Genomic DNA, 26,378 nt, shown 5'->3' on the forward strand with positions numbered 1-26,378 from the left:
CATAGTTTTGCAATTGGGTAACAACTTCGGTAAAAGGTAGAGAAAGATGAAGTTGCTTTAGCATGTCAATAAATCTTCCAAATTGTTCATCCAACTTATGTCTCATTAATTTTTGTGGATATGGAAGCTTGGGTTTCACAATCTCTTTCTCCACTCTCACCTCTCTAGGTGTCTCAATCATAACCTCACTCAAAGATGCACCATTTCTCTCATCCTCTACCAAGACCTCCTTAGGGACCTCCTTAGTTCCACTCTTCCTAGGCAAACTCTCCTCAAGGACCTTACCACTTCTTGTAACAATAGCATTCATGGGTCTCTTAGGATCTAAGCCTTGGGAAGGTATGGAAGAAGGACTATCATGGTCTTTCAAAACATTAACAAATTGAGAAATTTGGTTTTCAAGCATCTTATTATGAGTCATCACTTCATTAAATTTCTTGTCACTTACGGCCATGTAAGTGCTCAACAACTTTGTTTGATTTTCAATGATTTCCTCCAAATTAGTCCTAGAAGAAGAGGATTGTGAATAGGAATTATCAACTTGAGTCTTTGGAGCAAATCCGGGTGGAGGGCCTCTTTGAACATTATTTTGAAAAATTGCCTCTCCCTTGATTGTTCCAATTACCCCTATTTTGATTTTGACCATAACCTTGATTATAATTACCACCACCTTGATTATTATTTCCATAACCTTTGTTTTGATTATCATAATTTTGGTTTTGATTTTGGCTACTATAACCCTAATTGTTATAGTTACCTCGAAAACTTTGGTTCCCTTGGTCAAAATTACCATGCTTTTGGTAATTCCTATTTCATTGACCCCTTTGATTATCATACCTTTGCACATTTTTATTGTTTGACACAAAGTTCACATGTTCACTCTCATTATTTTCAAAATCATCATTACTTTCCGGAAAGCATGAGGGAAATTACTAGAATCATGATCATATGAACCACACACATCACAAAACAAAGGACCCCCTTGAGGGGTTGCCTATGTATCCTTAAAAAGGAATCATTGCTCCGTGTTTTCTCTGCGTAATCCCTAAACGTGTTTTCACTTCCCGTAACCTAATTATTTCCCGCGTCACTCAGTTTTTCCCCGTGTCAAGGAGTCTTTCCCCGTCTGACAGTGCCTGTCACCGTTTCATGGTGCTCTTTGCCGTGACATGGTATTATTTTCTAGGGTTTTTATCTTTTTAGGGTTTCGCGTGTTCCCTCTACTCATTTTCCCTATAAATAGGACCACCCTTTCTGCAGTTCGGGGCACTAATAATCATTCTCTCTCACCTTGCACCAAAAATCATTCTCTTCTCCTCTTTAACCTAATTTCTAGCCTCTTCATTCTTCCAAAATAATTCCCCTAAGCACTCCAAGGAGTCTATACATAACCCGAGGTTCCGTCCTTAAACCAAAGCGTGAAAGGTTCAAATAACTGAGGGTTTGGACCAAATCAACTCTATTTTTTATTTAATTTAATTTTATTTCTATTTAATTTATATTTTTTATTGATAGCTATTTATTCATGATGTAGCAATTAAAAGGAACGCGCGGAATGTGAGTAATTAATTAATTTAATTACTTATTTTATTTTTATATTGCTAGTATCATGATTAGGTTATTTTATTATTTGATTTTACTAATGATATTATGGTTAAATTGCTTCCAATATTAATGTTTATTCTATTATTATTTATTGATCACTATATTGCATGTTTAAAGAGAATATATAATTAAAAATCACGCCTAATAAGATAATTTGGACAACCGGTTTAGGTTCCTTTTTAATCTTATTGTTTAATCAAGTGGTTACAAATATTTTAGAATTATATGTTGCATTAATGTTTAACCAATTTTTCATAATAATAGTTTAGAGCAAATTGAATCTCTGTTTGCATGCCTTTGAGATCGCAGGAATCACATTTCCCTATATGAATCGAGTAGAGGCCAATACGGGCGAATATGACTCCATGACTCACTTCGTACCATCATCCCCGATCCTCCTTTTGTGATTCCGAACCATATGGAGTTAGTGATCTCATGGATTATGAATGGGGTGTAACCTTCATGGGTCAAACATTGTTGCCTATCGTTGTCCCTTTATTCGTGGTTGCCTTAAATGATCCGTGAACGGTTTACAAGTTCCTTAAAAACTTGTTGGCGGCTCCCTACTTTCCTTGTCCCTAATCGTATACGTCAATTCCCACTTCCTTAGAGTGCCAAGCATATTCACAACATGCTTTTTACGTAGGCGCACTTCGAGCGACGCCTAAAAAGCGCGTTGACTTTTGGACCAGCGCGAGACGACAAAGTCGTCGCTAGGCGCTAACCTTTGTCGCCTGGAGACGAGCTCGTCGTTTGGCGCTGGCTCCTGTCGTTTGCGACAAGAAGAGTTTTATTCCAAATATGATTTTCTTTGATCCCGTGCTATTTTTCTTATAAATAGGGGTCGTATCTCCCTGTTTTCATGTCATATGCATTCACAATCTACATATTCTTTTTTCTCTCTAAAAGCTAGAAGCTTTCTCTCGCTATTTTTTTTTCTAAACTTTCTCTCTCTCAAAAATCCTCATACATTGGCTCTAGAAACACCTAGCCAAGTTAGAAGTTGCCTTCACCCTAGACGTGAAAGGTTTGATAATGTCTTAGGGTTTGGTCCCAAATCTCTATTTTTATTATTTAATTTAATTGTTTTTTTATCTTTTCCTTGAAGTTACTAACGTGTACATTTTGTTATTAGAAAGAGGTATGAGGCATCGAAGTAAGTAATTTAATTGTCTAATTTAATTGTTTTGATAAAGAAATCATTCTTAGATTATTATTTTGTTTCTTAGTATCATGTTAGGATGTTTTATTGCTTCCTAGTATCATGTTTAGGGTAATTTCTAATATCAAGTATGATTCAAAGAATGCTTCCTATTTCTTTTTTAATATCATGTTAGTATCATGGTTAGGGCTAAAGTTTAGTTCTTTATTGTATAGTGAAATGCTACGGTTTGTTATTAATTTTGTTAGTATCATGTCTAGGATCTTGTTATTATTATGTTTTAACATGATTATTTTGATTATAATTATCATGATGATTGTTATTATGTTGCTTGATGTGTATTATTATTATTGCTTCATCACGCCTTTTATGCATGTTTAAAGGGAATTTTTACTTGTAATCACGATTAATAAGATAATTAATAATCTTTTTTAGGGTTAATAGGATTATAATTCAAGTGATCGCCAGTGATAGTTTTGTTTGTGCCTTAATATTCAACCAACATAGATAAACAGGTTTAGGGTTAACCTAATGATTGCGTGTTAGTCATAAAGCGCACATGAATACTAGAAGAATAAAGTAGAGGCCTATTATTAGGGCAGGTTCAGTATCTTTTAGGTTGGATTTGTACCTTCATCCCCGAACTTCCAGTCATGGTTCCAGATCTATTGGAGTTAACGATCTCCTGGATCGTTAAGGGGTGTAACCTTCACCCTGTGAACGGTTTACAAGTTCCTAAAACTTGTTGGCAACACTTTTACTCTAGCTTCCTTCCCTTTGGACGCCACCATGCTTAAGTGTATGATCACAGTGGGGCTCAAGCGTGGGATGGCTTGAAATATTCCCTACAGTATAAAAGGAGACATGAAAATGAATATGAGTAAAGGAGGAAAGGAAACTCTTCCAAGTATACCAACACGGACGTAGGGATGCGTCCGCGTAAAGGAGGGAAGAGCCTTTTCCCAACATATAAACACGGACGTAAGGGACAATCCTTGGAAAGAAGGCAAGGATTCTCTTCTCAACATACCAGCTCGGTAAAAAAAAAAAAGTAATTGCAGGTCCTAAAGCAATGGTCCGTACCTCCTTGGTCTGCTTGTACATCCTTTGCCGAGCCTTATACCAAGCCAAGGGCGATCTCAGATAATATCAACCTCCTTGTCACGCATGGCGTACGCTTTCTTTGCAAAAAAAAAGGAAGAAGGAATTGCAGAGTCACTTCACCACAACCCTCCAAATCACCAATACTCAAATCTCATGCATTAGAGTTTTTTTTTTTAAAAAAAAAAAAAAATTAAATTTTACTATTTTTACAAACCAATAACTACCCAATACTCATCCCATTATATTATTTTTATTTAATTTTTAACTTTAAAAAAAACATCAATAAGGATAATAACTACCCATCTCACCATTTTTTTCAATGAATTGCAATAATTAATAAAATTAAATTTTTTATAAAAAATTACTAACATTTCACTTTGTCTTATTTTCTTTCGCGTATAATACGTGTCGTGATCAACACGGATTCACAATTCCTTTATCAACAATTACCATAGCACTCTAAATGACCAACCCTTCAATTATATGCATATTTTTTGGGGATTGTCCTACAAACAATTCAACTTCCCTAATCAACAAAATAAAAATAAAAATAAAAAAATTAAAAAATGTACATCACGCTATTTGCGCGACTAGCCTCACCGAATAGTTACTTGCAAAAGATAAAAAAAAATAGACCTATGACACTAACTACGTAACCCCTATAACATAGAACACAAAAAAAATGTAACCTCACATGATCATATCTTAGGGCTAAGGTCATTATAGCCTATCAATACAGGGGTATAGTTGTTAATTTGAGTATTCAGATCGAGTTCAGTGAGGTCGGATGGGATCGGGTCTTAACATGTCCATACAAGGTGAAATCTGAATCGAATATTTTTCAAGTCGGGTTAGGTCGGAAAATACTGCATGGCAGTTTTGGGTTAGGGACATTATTCAAAACATGAGAATTATTTATTTTGGTGAATGCACCCTTTCTAATTATATTCGTTCTCGGATACAGTTAATCACTTATCTCTAGAATGTGAAATATCAAAAGAAATTTGGCAACACCCTCTAACTATAAATTGGTTAGATTGTTAACATTCAATTGTTATAATTTTATTTCTTGATAATTAAAGATATTATTAGTCAAAGGGTTGCATTGACATATGTATACAAGGGAAACGTTTCACTCATTTAAATAGGGAGGGAGTAGCTTATAGCCTTATACTAAAATTTTCATAAATTTATGCGTATATATGTTTAAAAAAAAAAACTCGTATTTAGAATTTTTTTCACGACAAGAGTGTACTCGTGCTTTGCACGAGATACATTATACATGAAAGAAAATTACCTAAAGTGAGATGTTGGTGGTTATTGATGTCCCTTGAAAAAAATACAAAAAAAAAAATGAAATTAAAAAAAAGTGTGATGGGTAGGGTAGTTATTGGTGTTTAAAAAAATAAAAAAATGTATAATCAATAGAATTTGAGGATTGTTTCAGGGAAATAGCATGCAGACGTCAGAAAGTTTTAAAGCCCCACCTTAGGGAAGGTTCTTTTATAGGCCGCATGCTGACATAAATATTGGGTCTGGGAGCCAGCCGGCCAAGGGGATCCAGTTTTGCAGCATGGTCAACATTTTTCCGTCCCTCCTTACCTTCTTATCACTAAAGTATTCAAGTTGGTGCGCTTGGTTAGGGTGGACGGGTGGTTTTTATGGCTTGTGATCCCCTCGCCCAAGCTGGATTGGCTTGGCATTGAACTGATTCATCCGCAAGTTGAACTCCGCGTCCTTTGTCTTCGTGCGGTATAATTGGTTTTTCTAGTCTCGCCATTTTGACACACAGTCCATAACCATCTTGTAGTCCTTGGTGGTGCTGAGAATGAACTAGCTATCTGTGTGCTTCTTTAGACGGGTCATGGCGTGCATCTCGTAGAAAACTAGAAATTTTTGTTTGAAGCCTTTTCGGATGCACGTTATTAAGTACCAAATAATATTTACCCAGCTGTTCGACATCAAGTAGAAGAGAGTAATATTGTACACGTCTAGGATATTACGAATAAAGGGATTTAGGGGGAAGCGAAGTCCAACATCTAGAGCAGGGCGGTAGATGCTGAAAAATCTGCAGCGCGGTCGCTCATCTTCCAGGCGGCCACCGAAAGAGATCTTTTTGGGGTCACTAGCTCAAAACCTTCTCCCAGTTGGAAGAATGCCTTGTACTGGTTCAGACCTTTATTCAGGTAGCCCAAGGTCGTGCTACCCACCGTATAGGCGTACGGGTCCTTGTAGGTGTCAATGTTGGAGACGGCCTCCTCTGCCTCCGCTTCACCCTAAGCCTCATTCTCTACTCCCTCTTCACCAAGGTGAGAAACAGCCCCAAATTCTGAGGACAGAACTCTGTCCAAGTTAACAGCCTCGGCTGAGCTCTTGCTTCTGAAGCCCTGGCCGCCCCTATTAATCGTCGCCCTTTAGGTGCTAGGGGATCTTTGCCTTATCTTTTGCAGTGTCTGCCTGAATACCTGTAGAAGGAGTGTTGCGAGGTGTCAAGTCGGACGGTTCAGCAATAATGATTCCTGCCCTAGGCCTGTCAGACCTGCTATGTATGAGATGGGGTTGTTTAGGAATTGGGACTGTCGGACCAGCTCTATCCACCTAGAAGAGAAATGAGGTCTCTCCTAAGATAGCAAATCGGTTGGGTGCATGACAAGTTGGCATACTAGGGGAACCTTAGTTCCGGGTTTGCCGGACGCACCTCTAGAGGAAGAAACACCTTGTGCTCTTTGGCGTTCTTCAAATGAAGTGGTCACTTCGATCGCTGAGTATCCAGTTAACCCAGTAGAGGTCGTATTAGTGGTGGATTCGGTCTATGTGTTTTAGTTGTTTGAGTTATAAGGGACCCTTGGATGTACCAGACTACCGTCTGGGTTTCTCGTCGCATCTCTATCATATGTTTGCATCGTACAGGCCGTTGGATGAGAGTTGACACTCACTAGAAATGAACCCACTCCATGAACAAGACAACTCGTCTCCGTCCACTCTAGACTCCTCAGTCCCAGGTGAACGACCTGCCTCATGAGAAAAAACGGACGAAGCCGTGTGTAGAGCAAGTTTAATAATAATAATAATAATAATAATAATAATAATAATAATAATAATAATAATAATAATAATAATAATAATAATAATAATATTGATAATGATAATAATAATAATTATAATAAATAATAATAATAATAATAATAATAATAATAAATAATTATAATAATTATAATAATAATTTAATAATAATAATAATATAATAATAATAATAGTAATAATAATAATAATAATAATAATAATAATAATAATAATGATAATAATAATAATGATAATAATAATAATTATAATAATAATAATAATGATAATAATAATAATTATAATAATAATAAATAATAATAATAATAAATAATTATAATAATTATAATAATAATAATAATAATAATAATAATATAATAATAATAATAATAATAATAATAATAATATAATAATAATAGTAATAATAATAATAATAATAATAATAATAATAATAATAATAATAATAATAAGGCAAATTCAAACCTCTGTGAATTTGGACGGAAAAAGAGATAGACAGGTAACGGCGCGTCCAAATAGACGGCCACGTCAGCAGATTTAAAAACTGCCACCCTAAAAAGTCGGGCGTGCGAGTTCTCCTCCTAAATTTGATAAGTGGGGTTTTGTCCGCCTAATTTCCAGACTCAACCGTCCAATAGAGGGATTACTGGCGAACAGGATATGTCATTCATCCCAAGGCGGCCACCCATTAAATGGACCAACATATTTGTCCGCCTATACCACCATATGTTCCATTCCCTCTTACTCGGATGTAATAAGACGAGTAAAAAATCAGAGGAGGCAACCCATAGCGTACGAGTCACCCTTTTTGAAGGGCAAATTTTTAGGGTAAACATTCCCTTTACACGTGGTCCAATCCTGTAGTGACACGTGGCCCAATCAAAGGGAGACACTTGTCCCTATGGGAAGACGACGCATGTCAACCTCAAGAAGAGCGCCTGAGATAAGAGAAAAGGGCCTTCTCACATCTGAAGGCCTAAATCTTGAGAAAGCGGCAAAACGGCAATGTCCCCTAGACACGTGGTGCTACTTGATTGCGCCGCCAATCAAATCACGTCATTCAAGGGTAATAACCCTAAAGGGCACAGTTTTCCAATCCTATAAATACCCGAATCATTAATGATAGGTGTAGGGAATATTTCAAGCATTAACCCCTAGCTTGAACCCCACTGTGATCATACACTAAAGTACAGTGGCGTCCAAAGGGAAAGAAGATAGAGAAAAAGAGTCGCCAACAAGTTTTTTTAGGAACTTGTAAATCGTTCACGAGGTGAAGATTACACCCCTTAACGATCCAGGAGATCGTTAACTCCAATAGGTCTGGAACCATGACTGGTAGTTCGGGGATGAAGGTACAAATCCAACCTAAAAGAGATTGAACCTGCCCTAATAATAGGCCTTTACTTTATTCTGATCGTATTCATGTGCGCTTTTTGACTAACATGAAATCAATACGATTAACCCTAAACCTGTTTATCTATGTTGGTTTAATATTAATGCACAAACAAAACTATTATTGGCGATCACTTGAATTATAATCAAATTAACCCTAAACAAGATTATTAATTATCTTATTAAGCGTGGTTACAAGTACAAATTCTCTTTAAACATGCATAAAAGGTGTGATCAAGCAATAAAAACAAATATCAAGCAACACAATAATAATAAATAATAATAACAATAATCATAATTAAAAATAATCATCATAACAATAATTATAACAATTATAATCATAATCATAGTCATGTTAATATTAAAGCATAGCAAGATCCTAGGCATGATACTAACGAGATTAATAACAAATCCTAGCATGTTACTAAACAATAAAAATCATATATTTAGCCCTAACATGATATTAACAATCATAAATATTAGGAAGAACATAAAAGGCATCATAACAATCATATTTAGTATTAAAGTTACCCTAGACATGATACTAGGAATACAATAATAACAATCTAAGCATGATTTCTATATCATAATATTAATAAAGCAATTAAAGCACTTACTTTGATGCCTCTTACCTCTTTCTAATAACAAAATAAACACGTTAGTAACTTACAGGAAAATAATAATTAAAACAATTAAATTAAATAATTGAAATAAAGATATGGGACCAAACCCTTAGAAATTAAACCTTTCGCGTCTAGGGCGAAGGCAACTTCGAATTTGGCTAGGTGTTTCTAAATCTATTGAATGCGGAGTTTTTATATTTGTAAGAAGGCTACTTTAGAAAAGAGAGAGAAAAAGAATTGGTAGATTGAAGATGACTGTGGATAATCGTAGATGCCTCCAAAACGAAGTTTTTACGAGATTATTTATAAAGAAAATCAGCCAAAAAGATAAAATATCAAAAACAGAGTTCTGACGCGTAAAATAGGAATTAGCGCCAAACGCTGACCATGGCGCCAGACGCCAAAGCGTAGCGTTAGGCGCTACAGCTGGCGTTTGGCAATAATTAGGAATTTGACGCGTTTTCTTAAAATCAAATAGAAATTGCCGTACAGGAGGATAAAATCGTATTTTTCCTCAAAAATGCTCTTTGATTCTAATTAAAACTCTAAAAAGTCAACAAAAGTCATTTTATCAATCTAATTGAATTAGAAATGAAAAGAACCTTCTAGAAGAATCTAGAAGACTAAAACCATTCCTAATTGCATTAGGAATGATAAATCTATATTAGGCCCTCTTCTAGATCATTGCGCCGCATATAAGGCTCAATTCGGGCCCAGTTCAATAATTTGGCCATAACTTCCTCAATATTCATCGGAATTGGGCTTATAATATATCTTTGAAAAGGTCTTTTCAAGCCCTATCAAATTACACTATTATTGGACCCATATCATGGACCAACCAAACTGGATTGGATGTTTTCTTAAAATAATTTATCAAAAACAGAGAGAAGAGAAAAGAAATTAAAACATTCCGTAACACTAAACTTTCCACACTTTCACTTCATTCGATTATGATTTGACGTGAAAGGTACTCATCACTGGGTTTGGTTTTTGGGAGACACAAATGGGTGTCTACAGAAGCCCCCACTTTGACTGAGTTTGGAGAAACGTGAGTTTCGAAAACGAAAGTCGAAGTATCAATAGGGACGGAGAATGATTCGGAACGTTCTGCGATCCTGAATCACTCTTGTAACGCCAATACCTGCAAACTAGCGTTAGTTAAATAGATAAAAGAGTTAAGAAACGCGTATCTTGCACCGTTGATCTCACGCCCCTGAAAGTAACCGATTTGCTGCCGCTTTACTTTTGTTTTGATGACCTCCAGTCAAGAGAATGTCATCCCGCTTGAAAACTGCTACGCTTGTAACTGCTTCCAATATTGAAGATTGCTTCGCTTGAAACTATCCTCTTCCGCTTTGATATTATTCCACGTCTAAGGGAATACCATCGAAGATTGTTTCGCTTGAAAAAATCCTCTTCTGCTTTGATAATATTCCACGTCCAAGGGAATACTATCGAAGATTGCTTCGCTTGAAACAATATTCTTCCGCTTTATGACCATCTTCGACGACTCAGGGAACATGATCGAAGAAAGCTTTGCTTGAAATCACCTTCAGAATTTTGTGACAACTATCCACAATCTATGGAACGCCATGTTGCTGTTTCGATGTTCACTCGTCTCTGAACAAAGAGCTTCTTTTGGATATGTCCACGCGCCTCTGAACAAAGATCTTTGATTGATATGCCCACGCGTCTCTAAACAATAGAGTTGAAATACATGTCCACGCGTCTCTGAAAAAAGAGCTTATTTTTTTTAATATGAACTTCTGAATGATGTGTCGACGCGTCTCTGAACAAAGAGCTTGAATATAGGATGCCTACGCGTCTCCGAGCAAAAGAGCTTTTTGATATGTCCACGCGTCTCTTAACAAAAGAGCTTTGAATGAAATGTTCACGCGTCTCAGAACAAAAGATCTTGAAAGAAATGTCCACGCGTCTCTGAACAAAAGAGCTTGATGATATGTCCACGCGTCTCTGAACAAAGAGCTTTTGATCGATGTGCCCACGCGTCTCTGGAGCAAAAGAGCTTGATGATATGTCCACGCGTCTCTGAACAAAGAGCTTTTGATCGATATGTCCACGCGTCTCTGAACAAAGAGCTTTTGATCGATATGTCCACGCGTCTCTGAACAAAAGAACTTGATGATATGTTCACGCGTCTCTTAACAAAAGAGCTTGATGATATGTCCACGCGTCTCTTAACAAAGAGCTTTTGATTCTTGAATGTTTGTTGCAATAATATTCTGAAGAAAAATTTCCGAAGACCAACGCTTGCCGATCTTTGAAGCTCGCTTGAACTTTGCTTCCGATATGCCAGTACGTCGGCGGTTTGCTGCTTGTGAACCATTATGTCCGTGATAAGCCAACGCTTAAGCGCTTAAAGCTAAGTAAGACGATCTTTTATCAGATTGATCACTTATTGTGATTGTAATCAAACCGACTACTTAATCATGTCAAATTGCTTATAGAGGCTAACTGGCGTACCAAGGAACCCGAAATTGCTTTATGAGGTCGAAATCATTTTTCTGAGAGGCTTCGAGCTGTGTCGCTACTGAAATATCTCTGGCGCCAAGAATTGACTCTGTCGCCAAACTATGGGATTTAGCGCCAGACGCTAAAAACTATTGTCAGACGCTAGATGTGTTCGTCTGGCGCTGGAGTAGGGTCTTCCCTATTCTGCTGCACCTGTATTTATTTTTAACTATAGAACTTTGCTAATCTCTTTAATTATGTTAGGGTTGGCATAAGATTTAATGTCGCTTGACTCATTGACTTGACACGGCTCAAGGTATAAATTTGACTCGCTGTGATTGACTCGAGGATGACTCAACTCAAAGTTTTTGACACATGTGTAATCAAGGTGATATGATGAAATGACTCAACGTGCACATGACTCGTGTGTGCATTTTATTGTGTGGGACTCAAAAATGCAAAAAAGTAAAAATTTTCCGTCATTTTTGTGGAGGGTACCGACTTTCTCCCGAAAAAGAAAGACGCAAAAAAAAAGAATTGAAGTGAAGTTTTTGAAGGTGCAGGTTGAATGAGCTTAGTCAAATGTTGTTTCTCACAGTACAAGGATTGTAACATCTTAGAGTATCCTAGTTGACTCGATAATGAAAGTATTTAGGTAACTTAGGCACGGAGGCTAAGCACTTCATACTTCGTGATGCAATGACAATTATGATTGATGAGTGATTTTGATATGAAAAGGCATGCTTCAGTGTTATGTTAAGATTTCATGATAAAGGGTTCCTAAGGGAAGTATATTTGGTCATGTATGTATGATGTGTATGACTGTGACACTAAAGTTAGGCCGCAAGGGCTAAGTGTGTGGAAAGATATTATTTTTTGAAGAATCAAATAATGGTGACTCTTAGGATAGGTAGGCTAATGATGTAGGGATCAAGCCCCCAAGTCTAGCTCTAAGTAGATCGGGATGAGCATAGGGTATCCCTTGATATGATCATGGTGTGAGTGTGTGAATATGAATGCATTTTTATTACGGCCGCACCTCGATGTGAGGTTGCCTACGTATCCGTTTGGAATCAGGCCGAACGTAGCTCTAGCCGAACCCTGCACAAGTATGTGTATACCTCAAAAAGGTCTTTTTAAGGGTTGTAACGTGGTTAGGCTAAAGATTTGAAGCAGAAGGGGATAAAGGCTCAAGACCCTAAATAAGCCCCCATGGTGTGCAACTTTGCTTTTGATCGTTATATTTTTATGCTTGAGTTTCTACTCTTTTTTAGCTATTTTTGCTTTAGCATTTATTTTATTTTTATAAGTGTGGGCAATCCCGATCATGCGGTCTATCACTCACTTGGCATTCATGTTTCTCAGGCACGGTACCGAGCACTCGATAAGAGACGCAATCTGAGACGTGTTCTTATCAAAGATGTTTTCATATCAAAGACATTGGAACACTTGCCCTTTTGTACACTTTATTTATTTATTTATTTGTTTTGGTATTACTTTCTATTTATTTTGATCTTTTGAAATCACTCAAGCTTTTTAGAATTGCATAAGTTGCACACCATCCCATCCCAAAGTTAGGTAGATATGGGTTGAAAAAAAATGAAAGGTCTATCATTAGACGAGGCTCAAAGTGGTTTATGAAGAAAGGATTGTAAATTAGAAAGGTGAAAGGTAATATGATGTGGCTACAAGGGGTGCCTCAAATCATTGGTATACCTCGTGCTTAGTTTGACATGGATTTTTTTTTTATTTTTTTTATGCAATGTAATGTGATGATCATATGTAAGAGAATAAATGCTCATTTTATTAAAACGGGGAAAAGAAAGAATCTACAAAATTAATCTAATGGAAAAGAAAGGTGCCTATGCTAGACTTATTGGGGAAAGGGTAAATAAAGAAAAAGAAAAAAGATGTCATGAAATCTCGTCGTTTGAAGCTCGCCTCTTGTCCTGTGTTGTTTGCTTTATTATCACTCGCTCTTCTTGTTAACTGGAGGTATGGGAAGCTTGTTATTATCAATCAAATGTTGGATAGCCTCCTTTAGCTTCAAACAGCTCTCAGTAGCATGACCCCTACCTTGATGGTACTTGCAGCGCACATTTGGATTCCAACTAGGCAATCTCTTTTCAAGCGGGGGATCTTGAAGAGGTTCAATAGGAGTAATGAGTCCCTTGGCATGGAGTCGATCGAAAGCATCATCGTAGCTAATTCCAATAGGGGTAAAATCCTTTTTTTGTTGATTTCTAAATCCTCGATTACCCATGGCTAAGATCTTATTAAGGTAGAAAGTACCAACACTGTTACTATAGTAGGTGTTTTCGAAAGAAGAAGGATAGTCGTTCTTCTTCCCTTTACAGCCACTGTTACTATCGTTACTAATCTTGGCCTTCTTGTCGCGCGGAGGAACATGAAGGACATTTGAATCAATGAAGTCTTGAACACGATCCTTGAGGGCAAGACACTTTTTGGTAGTGTGACCGCGACCTCTATGGTATCGACAATAGGAATTTGGATCCCAATTGGGAAAACGTTTTTCAGGTGGAGAGTCTTGACTGGGACCAATGGAGTGAATATGACCTTGATCGTAAAGACAGTCAAAAGTTTCGTTGTAAGTCATTTCTATTGGTGTGTATTCTTCAATGGTCCATTTTGCCCGTGGCTTAGGAGCATTGAGTTCTTCATTAAACCCTTGGCAAGAATTTTGTTCGATGACCATCACCCTATTTGCTAATCCTTCTATCACCTTCAAGAGCATGGCAACGACATCTTGCAGTTTTCGAACGTCCTCTTTCAGACTTGACGAGTCTTCCCTTGTATTATCTAAGAAAAGACTTTCATCCTCCTCAATCATGGTCACTTCATCGAGAGAGGTTATATAAGTTGTCTCGATCATGGGCTCTCCTACAGGTGTGATAAGAAGTGATGGATCGAAGGATGTTTGATCTTCTTCGATGGTTAAAATCTGGGAAGTTTCATTGTAATCGATCAGATCTTGAATAGCTTCTTTGAGTTTCCAACACTCCTTAGTGTCGTGACCCTTTCCTTGGTGATATTTGCAGTGCTTATTAGGGTCCCACTTGGGTGGCCTAGCTTCTGGAACTGGATCTTTGATGGGCCCTATGGGCATGACTAATCCTTTGTGATGTAGCTTCTCGAAAGCTGTTTGGTAACTCAAACCAAGTGGAGTGAACACCCTTTTTGACCTTTGGATTCGTGATTTAGAGGCGTTCGTGGCATGTACCTCAATAATGGGAGAGGAAGAAGAAGGATGGTGGTTCTTCTTTCCTCTCGCACTATTGTCTTTCAGAACGTCATCTTCAATGTCAATGCCTATGTTATACACAGCCTTTAAAGTATTCAAATTTTGTTGGTACTTTAAGTGCCTTGAATACTTCCCTTGGAGATTCTTGATAAACATCCTCACAGATTCTTTTTCGATAGGAGCCTTGACCATATTAGCGGAAGTTTCCCTCCATTTATTGAAGAAAGAAGTGAACCCTTTGTTTTCTTTTTGTTTTAACATCTCGAGTTGTCTATGGTCTGTTTCGTCTTGGATGTTGCACTTATACATATCTATGAAAGCATTTGCTATGGACTCCCAGGTGGAGGTTTTTTCTTTCTCGAGAGAAAAGAACCATTGCTGGCAAACGGTCTCAAGAGATAGTGGGAACAGAGAGGGGAAAACCTTCTTATCGATACCCTTAATGCTTATTATAGTTTCAAAAGCTCTTAGATGAAAGTAAGGGTTATCTGTTGCCTTAAATTTTGGGATGTCAGTGGCATTGAACTTATGCGGAAGAGGTTCCTTGTCCAGCGAGACCCCTTGTGAACTAAGGCCCTGAAATTTATAGTCACTAGATAGCTTGCTCAAACTTTCTTGCATAAGGTTCATTTGTTGTTGCTTCACAAGATCATCAATTTTGAGGGTTAAAGCCTTTAACACCTCAGTCACGTCATTCAATTGATTCCTAAGTTCATTGACCTCTTCTTGACTTGCCATTATCTTTTTAGCCTTCCTCTTTTGACGGATTGGTTTATCAAAAAGTGAGACTTGAATAAAGAGATTGTCCTTGATTAATCGCCCTTCTCTCCTCGACCAAGTACTGTGAAAAAGAAATTTGGGGATATTTATTATTAATTATTTGACTCAAACTCTATTCAACATGCAATGGATGGAGGAAGTGAAGAAAGATTGGAATAGAATGTGAAGAAAAATGATGTAGATTGAGGGATATGGAAAATTAGGAATAGAATGTACCCCCAACTCAAATGACGGAAAAAACCGACTCATGCATGAACCTAAGACATGGTCATGGTGATGTATACTCAAAGTGTGTGCTAAGACTAGTGAGTGTAGGTGACATGTTAAGACTCCTGTCATGACCATGTGGCTAGACTATGTGACTAGGCTCAATTAATGACTTAACAAGGTATTATTGACAGTAATATTTAGCCGAATTAATTAGTAACTGGTTAATTAGACACTAGGTGATGACTCAATCAATAATCAAAACTGTTGGCAGAACGACAGGACTGGTGTCGCACTATGTAGTGTAGCGCCAGGCGACAACATATTTTGGCGCTATGTTGGAGCTTCAATCTGAGACTGTTTTCGGTGTTATTAATCAACAGAGGTATGCCCAAAGTCGTACTAGGTCAATTCTGGTTAAAATATTAGACTTTATTTACTCAAATTAATTAGTTAATTAATAAACTAGGAAAAGTTCTTTAAGTCATTAATTAGTTTATTTAGTCCTAACACAAGTCAAACAAATGGTTAGGAAAAATCACATAGAGTATGCACAACAAATAATGCACAATTAGTCAAGTAGGCACAATATGATGATATGAGTTTGCAACCTAACCATGGCTCTTGTTCTCTAAAGTTTGGGATATGGTTTATTCAATAGAGGGTCCATGGTTAATTGTCCAGATGCACCGCGCGGAAGCCTAACCGTGAAGGGTTGGCGCGAGTGGATGGGACACCGCGAGTTTTAGAAAAACTCGCTTCCATGGTTTGGTGAATTCAACATTCTCGGATGTACCCATTGTTGCTCAGAGCGTTCAGTCAGGTAGATGGAGCATGAATTCCCAGAGGGTTATTTCCATATGTAGAACACATATAGGTTTCAGAAAAGTGAGAAAAAACACAATCAGGAAGTAGGATCGAGCAAACAATACGAAAAACTGGTCGAAATTAGAACGCATATTTCTAGCTCGGTATTGGAAGAATTTGGCGCCAGCAAATAGAGGTTGGCGCCAGTATTTATCTGTAGCGCCTGGTGACAGAGCTGTTGTCTATGCGCTACAATTAAATGTCTAGCACCAGCTTCTGTCCGCTGACGCTAATTCCTACATGCCTCAGCAGATTTCTGTGCTCGATAAAATTTTCCAGTTTCGCGCAGTGTTATTTCGGTCCTAGTTGTGAAAGATATTTCTCAAGTTTTTTACGTGTAAAATCCTATGTTTTTAACTCATTACGGATGGTCTTTCCAATGAGATCTTTTTTATGCATATGACAATAATGTTAATCAAAATTACGCACATGAAATACTTAGAACGTTTCGAGTCTCATCCACTCATTCTAAATCATTGCCGAAACAAATTCAGGAATTAAAATAGAAATCCTCCCCAGTGGAGTCGCCAAAAACTGTAGGGAATATTTCAAGCGTTTACCCCTAGCTTGAACCCCACTGTGATCATACACTAAAGTACGGTGGCGTCCAAAGGGAAAGAAGATAGAGCAAAAGAGTCGACAACAAGTTTTTTTAGGGACGTGTAAACCGTTCACGAGGTGAAGATTACACCCCTTAACGATCTAGGAGATCGTCAACTCCAATAGGTCTGGAACCATGACTGGTAGTTCGAGGATGAAGGTACAAATTCAACCTAAAAGAGATTGAACCTGCCCTAATAATAGGCCTCTACTTTATTCTGATCGTATTCATGTGCGCTTTTTGACTAACATGCAATCAATAGGATTAACCCTAAATCTATTTATCTATGTTGGTTTATTATTAATGCACAAACAAAACTATTATTGGCAATCACTTGAATTATAATCAAATTAACCCTAAACAAGATTATTAATTATCTTATTAAGCGTGGTTACAAGTACAAATTCCCTTTGAATATGCATAAAAGGTGTGATCAAGCAATAAAAATAAATATCAAGCAACATAATAATAATAAATAATAATAACAATAATCATAATAATCATAATTAAAAATAATCATCATAACAATAATTATAACAATTATAATCATGATCATAGTCATGTTAATATTAAAGCATAGCAAGATCCTAGGCATGATACTAACGAGATTAATAACAAATCCTAGCATGTTATTAAACAATAAAAATCATATATTTATCCCTAACACACTAGTAGAAAAAAGCAATTAGCCACCGGTTCAAAACCCCCCTATGCCACTGGTTTTGAATCGGTGGTCATTTGGGGGGTGGCAATAATCTGATGCAAAAGCCACCGGTTCAAAACCGGTGGCAAAACAAGTATTTCCACCGGTTAACCGGTGGCAATTACAATTGGCGGATTTTTTTTTGGTATTAAACATTTTTGCCACCGGTTAACTGGTGGAAATAACAGGTTGTAATTTTTTTTCCTTTTTCTTTTCTGCTGCAATTATAATACTAATACTATAATATAAAAACAATCAATATAAGGCAAATAACATCACATGAGCGCAAAATAATTGTTATTGTAAATTGTTATTGTACAATACTAAAAAAAAATTAAAAAATTACATTGAATTATAATCAAACAATGAAATTCAACTTTAAATTATTGTACAATAAAAAATAATAAATAAAAAAAAATACATCTAAATTTTTTTTTCAAAATCAAAGTCTTGAATCTTGTTGCATGTCTTGAATCTTGATGCATCAATTAAGACCTGCATAAATTAAACCCAGAATTAATAAATCTTACCAAAAAAATGCGAAAAAAAAACAGTACCCAACGAAATTCACGAACTCTAAATTATATAAAAATAAAAAATAAAAAATTTGCAACCCAAATATTTCACAAACCCAGAATAGTTCACGAACTCATGCATGTACCTAGACAAAAAACGATCCAAATATTTTGAAAATCAATTAACCCCAAAAATTTAGAAAATCAATTAAACCTAGAAAAATTTCGAAATCACTTAAATTTTAAAACCCATAAAATCAATTTCGAACTCCACCATAAATAACAAAACCCACCCACCTTAAACCACCGTAACCACAACCACCACCACAACCCACGAATTCCACCAAAAAAAAACAAAAAACAAAATAAAAGTAAGAAAAAAGAGAAATTACCTCGAATTTCACCAAACACCCCCGAAATTATCTAGAATTTGGGTTATAAAGGTCAATTCGACCATGAAAACTCTAGATCTAGAGTTTTCATGGTCTAATTTGACCAGAAAACCTAAGGCGACGAAAGTTAGTGGCAGCGGCGGCGGTTTTTTAAAAGAGGTGAAGAGGAGGGAGGAGGCGAGCGAGATAAGAGAGGAAGAGCAAAGGGGATGAGGGGACGAGAGAAAAGAGAATGAAGTGGACTGAGTTGAGAACGAAGATGAGTTATGGGTATAGAGGAGCTGTGAGGAGTGAGGAGTAAGGAGAGATAATTTCAGAAAGAAAAAGGGAGGAGAGAGAAGATGAGGGGGCTAGGGTTTGGTTAAAGAGGTTAATAAATAGGAAGGAACAAAAGGGGTGGGTTTTAGAAAAGGCCGGTTTTTTTTTAACAAAGCCACCGGTTTGAACCGGTGGGATTAATATTTTTCCCACCGGTTCGAACCGAACCGGTGGCAATACTAATCCCTCAAAATCCCGCCCATTTTTTCCCCTATTTTTGCCACCGATTTTTTAAAATCGGTGGCCATTGAGCGGTGCCTTTTTGCTTTTTTCTACTAGTGACATGATACTAACAATCATAAATATTACGAATAACATAAAAGGCATCATAACAATCATTTTTAGTATTAAAGTTACCATAGACATGATATTAGGAATATCATAATAACAACCTAAGCATGATTTCTATATCATAATATTAATAAAGCAATTAAAGCACTTAGTTTGATGCCTCGTACCTCTTTCTAATAACAAAATACATACGTTAGTAACTTCAAGGAAAATAATAATTAAAACAATTAAATTAAATAATTAAATTAAAGATTTGGAACAAACCCTCAGAAATTAAACCTTTCACGTCTAGGGCGAAGGCAACTTTGAATATGGCTAGGTGTTTCTAAATCTAATGAATGCGGAATTTTTATAATTGTAAGAAGGCTAGTTTAGAAAAGAGAGAGAGAAAGAATTGGTAGATTGAAGTTGACCGTGGATGATCGTATATGCCTCCAAAACGGAGTTTTTACGAGATTATTTATAAAGAAAATCAGCCAAAAAGATAAAATATCAAAAACAGAGTTCTGACGCGTAAAACAGGAATTAGCGCCAAACGCTGACCATGGCGCCAGACGCCAAAGCTAGCGCCAAGCGTAGCGTCAAGCGCTACAGCTGGCGTTTGGCGCTGATTAGGAATTTGACGTGTTTTCTTAAAATCAAATAGAAATTTCCGTACAGGAGGATAAAATCGTATTTTTCCTCAAAAATGCTCTTTGATTCTAATTAAAACTCTAAAATGTCAACAAAAGTCAATTTATCAATGTTAATTGAATTAGGAATGAAAATAACCTTCTAGAAGAATCTAGAAGACTAAAACCATTCCTAATTGCATTAGGAATGATAAATCTATATTAGGCCCTCCTCTAGATCATTGGGCCGCATATAAGGCTCAAACCGGGTCCAGTTCAGTAATTTGGTCATAACTTCCTCAATATTCATCGGAATTGGGCTTATAATATATCATTGGAAAGGTCTTTTCAAGCCCTATCCAACTACACTATTATAGGACCCATATCATGGACCAACCAAACTGGATTGGCTGTTTTCTTAAAATAAGTTTTCAAAAACAGAAAGAAGAGAAAAGAAATTAAAACTTTCCGCAACACTAAACTTTCCACACTTTCATTTCATTCGATTATGATTTAACGTGAAAGGTACTCATCACTAGGTTTGGTTTTGGGGAGACACAAATGGGTGTCTACAATAGGGGAGGTGGATTGTGACATAACATTGGATACAACACTAAACAGCTCCAACTTCTCTCTACTTTCTCTCTCTAGCTTTTCCGATTTCAGGTTACTAACTTAACCGTCGGAGGCGAATATTATATCACTGGAAGATTCATGTTTTGCAGGTGTCCGAGTCTCGTTGCTGGCAGAAGCGTGACCAGTGTCCCAATGGATTCCAAATAAACCTGAAACAAACTTTTCCTCTGCAAAGTTCAAGTTTAGAATTGGACTGCAAGTGATAGCAAGAACTTAGTCCTGGACTACGTGAAGCCCAAGTATGCCTCCTTACATAATATTGGCGTAGCAAATTCAGTTTTGTTAAGATTTTATCTTTTAGATTTTCTATAAATTTGTTAAGTAGGTCTACGCGTTAGACCTATTAGAAACGTGACAAAAAGCATGGCAAGCTTCTTAAAATAGGAAAGTTTAAGAAGATAAGTTTTTAGGAAAAGATTTCATGTATGATTTATTTCTTAAAAATCAATTATCAAAAAGATATTATTCTTTTTGATAATTTATCTATTGATTATTTTTCTAAAAAGATTTTCTATAAAAAAGATTTACTCAAAACCGTGTTTTAGGATTTTGGCAAAATAACATATTTACTTAAAATAGATTTTCTTGTTGATAATTGTATAGAGTGTACCCGTGCAAAATGCACGGGATATATATCACATAGTAAGATATTAAAATGAATACAATGTAGAATTTTTTTGTAAAATCAAAATAGTGGAACTTATGCTAGTGTGTTTTAGGTGCGCCGCAACACCGTATCGTCACTGATAGAAAAATGGAGTAACCTATATTATATTGAAACGGTAAACCCTTATTATACTTTTTGAGTAACCCTGAAATAACAAAGTAACCCCTAAAACATTGACAGCATAACCCTTATATTGTTGACTAAGTAAGCTCTATATCCATAACGGAGTAACCCTTATATCACTAACCGAGTAATTTCAGCTAAAAGTTAGTGAACTTATGGGGGGCTATATTATTTTCATAAATAAATAAATTTCCTATAATTTTAAGATTGAAGTTTTCAAGAGTTGGGATAATACAAAATGAAAAAATGAAACATGCAATTATAATTTAAATTCCTTCAAATATTGTGTTATAAAAAATTAGGGTGTATATTTGTAATATTAAGTAAAGTGGGTAGTTCCCTCAAAAATTAAAAAGTAAAGCGGGTAGTTTATATATTTTCTTTTTTACAAGATGAAAAAACATAATAAATATGCTTGAAGTTGAATGTTGTTATAATATATGCAATTATATGTAGAGATATATATTGTATATTAAAATAGTAAAAGTAAAAGTGAATTATTTATTTATTGCCGCTCATCTTCCCAGGCGGCCATCAAAATAGATCTTTTGGGGGCCACTAGCTCAAACCCTTCTCCTAGTTGGAGGAATGCCTTGTACTCATCCAGACCTTCATTCATGTAACCCAAGGTCGTGCTACCCACCATACAGGCGTACGGGTCCTTGAAGGTGTCAAAGTAGGCGACGACCTCCTCTGCCACCGCCTCACCCTCAGCCTCGTTCTCTGCTCCCTCTTCATCAAGGGCAGAAATAGCTCCAAATTCTGAGGACAGAAATCTGTCCAAGGTAACAGCCTCGGACGAGCTCCTACTTCTGAAGCCCTGGCCGCCCCTAGTAAAAAACCATACTTTCTATACCAGCAAGTCATGAATAAATTGTAGAAAGACTAATTCATTATTTTTCGGTGATTTTATGCGTGAATAAATTGGAGGGTGATTAATTGTGTAAGTTTTCCAAGTCCATATCTTTGTTATATTAGTTTCGGGTTTCATGCGTTGCTTGCCTCTCATATAATAAGAGTCTATATTTTGGAATTGTTCGGAAGTGTGTGTGTGTGTGTAATCTATCCTTGAATAAAGTATTGTAGGCTTTTAGATTGAAGTTGAGTGAGTATGCTTAGGGAGTACGAGTGAATCTAAGTCCGGGACTTAGGTTGGGTAGGATAGTGTCCTACTGTGTAGCGAGTTTAGTCTGGAACTCGTGAATAAGGGTCTGGTTATAATAGGTTGTAACTTGCGTGTTTTCCCTATTATAGTGAATTGGTTTGGCTTGGAAATCCCTTACAAGGGTCGAGGTTTTACCCCTCTCTTGTGGTGTTCGTCTCAACAAACAATTAGTATTAGAGAACGGTTCTCCCGTGTAAGCAGATAGCTTTGTTGAGTAAGTTCCATAGGAGAAATGAATTACAAAGAGAAACTTGAAGAAGGGTATTCTACCTAACGTCCTCCTATGTTCAATGGTAAGTTTTTCACCTGAAAGGAATGGTGTCCTTCGAACAAGTGTACTATTTCGTTAGTGGGTTCATAATTATTAGAAAGCTAATATATTCAGTAAGGTAAAGTGCTCGGAATGCCTGGGTGGAGGCCGCTTAATGCATAATTAATATTAATGCATAATTAATATTACAGCTTAATCTTGACTGAACCCTTTGGGTCACACCCAAGCAACTAATGAACCGAAGCGACTAATTAATTATGAAATAATTAATAAGTCAACCGAGTAATTGATATTTATACGTCGGGAAATTTGAGCTTAGAGCGTCGAAACCGAACGTTGAAAGTCGAGTGTGAAAATAAAAAAAAGATGAGATATGAAAATAATAAATCAACAAAGACCAAAATACCCCTTGCATCTGAATGCCCCGAGCAAACCGAGTTCTAGGGGCTTGGTGGCTAGCATCGCAATACTAGGCATAGCCTAGTACGTGCTAGCGCTGCTATGTGGCTGCCTTGGGCGCGCATTGGCTAGCAGCCATGCCGCAGCAGCTAGCACGCAATGCGCGCCAGCCACAACAGTTAGCAGCAGCGTGGCTAGGCCATTGCGCGCATGCTAGCGCTGCTGGGCAGCCGCGGCAAGGCAGCCCACCTTGGGTGCCTTGGTGCCCAAATGTGGGTAACACGTAGCGCGAATTGAGAGGAGCTTGAAGGGGTGTGTTGGACGGTTTTTGGAAAGGGAGTGGGGAGCAAGTTTGGTCCCCCCCTCCTCCAAATGGTCCTCACCTAACCTCTCACATGAGCTTGCCACTTGTTGAGTTATTACTAGTTTGATTATTAATTTTATTTTAGCTTTAAAATAAAATGGAAAAATCAAATTCACCCACATTGATGGGAGAGCTTTTCCCTCTCTTATTTTCAATATAAATAACCAAGTTGGGGTATTGGGAAAATCACTTGAGTGAGAGTTGAAAAAGGTATCACCATTGTGAAACCTTTGAACTCATTAATCACTTAGGTTTTTGGTCGGGCCTTGCTAACTCCAAGGCATTGGACCATTTTCGGTGGTCGCGTTGTGGGTGGAATATCGTTGGAGGCCGTCGTATTTTCGACACTTGCTTTCGAAGTAAGAGCTCGTTCCGTTTGGGCGAAGCACGCTCCAAAGGTAATTATCTTGTCTTAATCTTGTGATTAATTTATTTATGCTTTATGGTTTTATTAATTGCGAGTAGTTCTTTGGGTCGGGGTTGTTTCCGCGGTAAGTTGGACTTACCAAGCCCCAACAATGGTATCGGAGCCTCGCTCGTTTATTTTTAAAATCATAATATTTTTCAAGGTATTTTTATGGCTTAATTTTTCTGGTTTTGAAGTGCTAATTAGATTAGTAGCTCGTGTTATTTATTTTAACCTCATATTAAAGCTATCATCAGCCCCGAACCCAAATTTCGACCGAAAAATAGTGAATTTTGGGTGGAAAATGTGTTCTGGAAATGGTTTTATTCTTAGAGGGAACGATTTTTAGCCAAAAAACGACCAGAAATGCACTTTTCGAGGGTTTTTTCGTTTTTACGAAAAATTTCAAGTCTTTCTAACCTTGAAAATTAATTGCATATTTATGGTGGTTATGTAATTTGTTTAATACATATTTTATATGCAATTTTAAACCTCTTTAGGCATGATTACTTTGTAGTAATTTGTGCTTGAAAGCTTGGTTTTATTTTTCACATAATTGCAAACTAATTGCATTAAGTGTGAAATTGTTGTTCTTTGAGGCTTCCAAGTATTAAAGATTCAATATTTAATTATGTTAAGTGATTGAAACTTTATGTTACTAAAGTACATGAATTTTTGTTAAACTTTATTGATTTAATCATTTTTTAGTTGCTTGAAATCATAGAGTTTGAAACTTTGTGATAGAAAATTGTTTATCTTCACATTGGAAGATATAATTTTACAAGATTCACAAGTATTAAAGTAGCAATCTTTATTGAACTTATGTTCATTTTTTTTTCCATTTCCCTCTTATTTTGTCAAAAACTCAAGATTAATTTAAATTAATTAAATTAATAGTGAGTAATTGCCCTCTTATTTTTGTTGCACCAAGTTAAAACAATTTAATTAAAGAATGGTTCTTGAGAAATATTTTGGTTACATGCACTTTGAAAATTTTATTTTAAGTTAAACTTGTTTAAATTTGTCATTTTGCTCAATAAATTAGTTCTAAAATTAATTTAGAATTAATTAAAAATGTCACGGAAAATTTAGGATCAAAATCTCGAGGCTATGCAAGCAAATCAAGGCATAAGCACCCTTGGCTAGCCGGGCTGCATAGCAGCCCTCTTGTGGCAAGTGCGCACGACCGCAAGCAGCAGCACAACAGCAACATCACAGCGGCAGCAGGCTGCCTTGTGCATGCGTGTTTGCGTGCTGTGTTGCGTGGTGCGTGAAGCTGCTGTGGCGCGGGTGTGATGGCACGAGCATAGTGTACTTGGACTTGGTGCATGTCGTTTCGGGGTTTCCTGATGTCCTGCGGGAGAGTTACAATTCCGAGACTGGAACCGGATGCCTGTACCTGCAAAACAACGGAGACTCCTGGTGGTGGGAGCTCCGCCTCCAACGGTCAAGTTAGTACTTGATTAAGGAGTAATTAATGCGGAAATTAAAGTGATTGGGTCTCTCTAGGTGAGAGTGTTTAATGTGAGTTTTAGCGTAATCTGCTTTGTTAGCGTGATCAGCCTGTTATCTCTGTAATTTATGTGTAATCTTTTGTAATCCCCCTTAATGAGGATTAAGGGAGGTATTTATAACCTCGGGAAACGTGCCAATCTAGGTTTAGGTTAACCTTGGGCTGATTGGGCTTCCCTCGGAAGTTGGGCCTGGGTGGCCGGTTATCCCAGGTGTCATGGGAAGGACACATGTCGTGTCGTAATTGGTCCAAGGTGGACGGATCATTGCTTGACACGTGGCAGGCTCCTATTGGCCCATGTGACGGACACATGGCGGAACCTGATTGGTCCACTTGTCAGATGGTGATTGGTGGGAGCAAAATCCCCTAATCACATGCGTTGTATAGTAAGGAATATGCGTAGACGTTGCTTGCGAAGCAATGTAGTGCAATGAGTTCGTACAACATGGCCATCAAGGGCCACGTTTTTTATGTGTGAAAGTTCGCTGATGTGGGCGGTGTAACGCTTAGCGACATCGGGCCCACTCCCGCGTTCATTGAGCATCAAACGGTTGTGCGGAATGTGAGCACTCCATGTCTTAGTGCTAGGCACTTAGACATTTTTGAACTACGTAATTTTTTGCTTAAATTGTCGTTTTAATTATTTTATTAATCTAATTTGTTTTTAATTATTTTAATAAATTTTGGAGGCTAGGCCAAGGTTTTGAGCGGCATTGGCAAAATTTATTTTTACAAATTTTGGGTTTTACCGGCTTAATTAATTGGATTAATTAAGTTGGATGCGGAATTTAGTGGGAGCTTCAAATGTTAATTGCCCTTATTTACATAACCGGTTCAAACAACTTTGACTA

This window comes from Chenopodium quinoa, unplaced genomic scaffold (genome assembly GCF_001683475.1).
Source record: "Chenopodium quinoa cultivar QQ74 unplaced genomic scaffold, ASM168347v1, whole genome shotgun sequence".
Classification (NCBI taxonomy): Eukaryota; Viridiplantae; Streptophyta; class Magnoliopsida; order Caryophyllales; family Amaranthaceae; genus Chenopodium; species Chenopodium quinoa.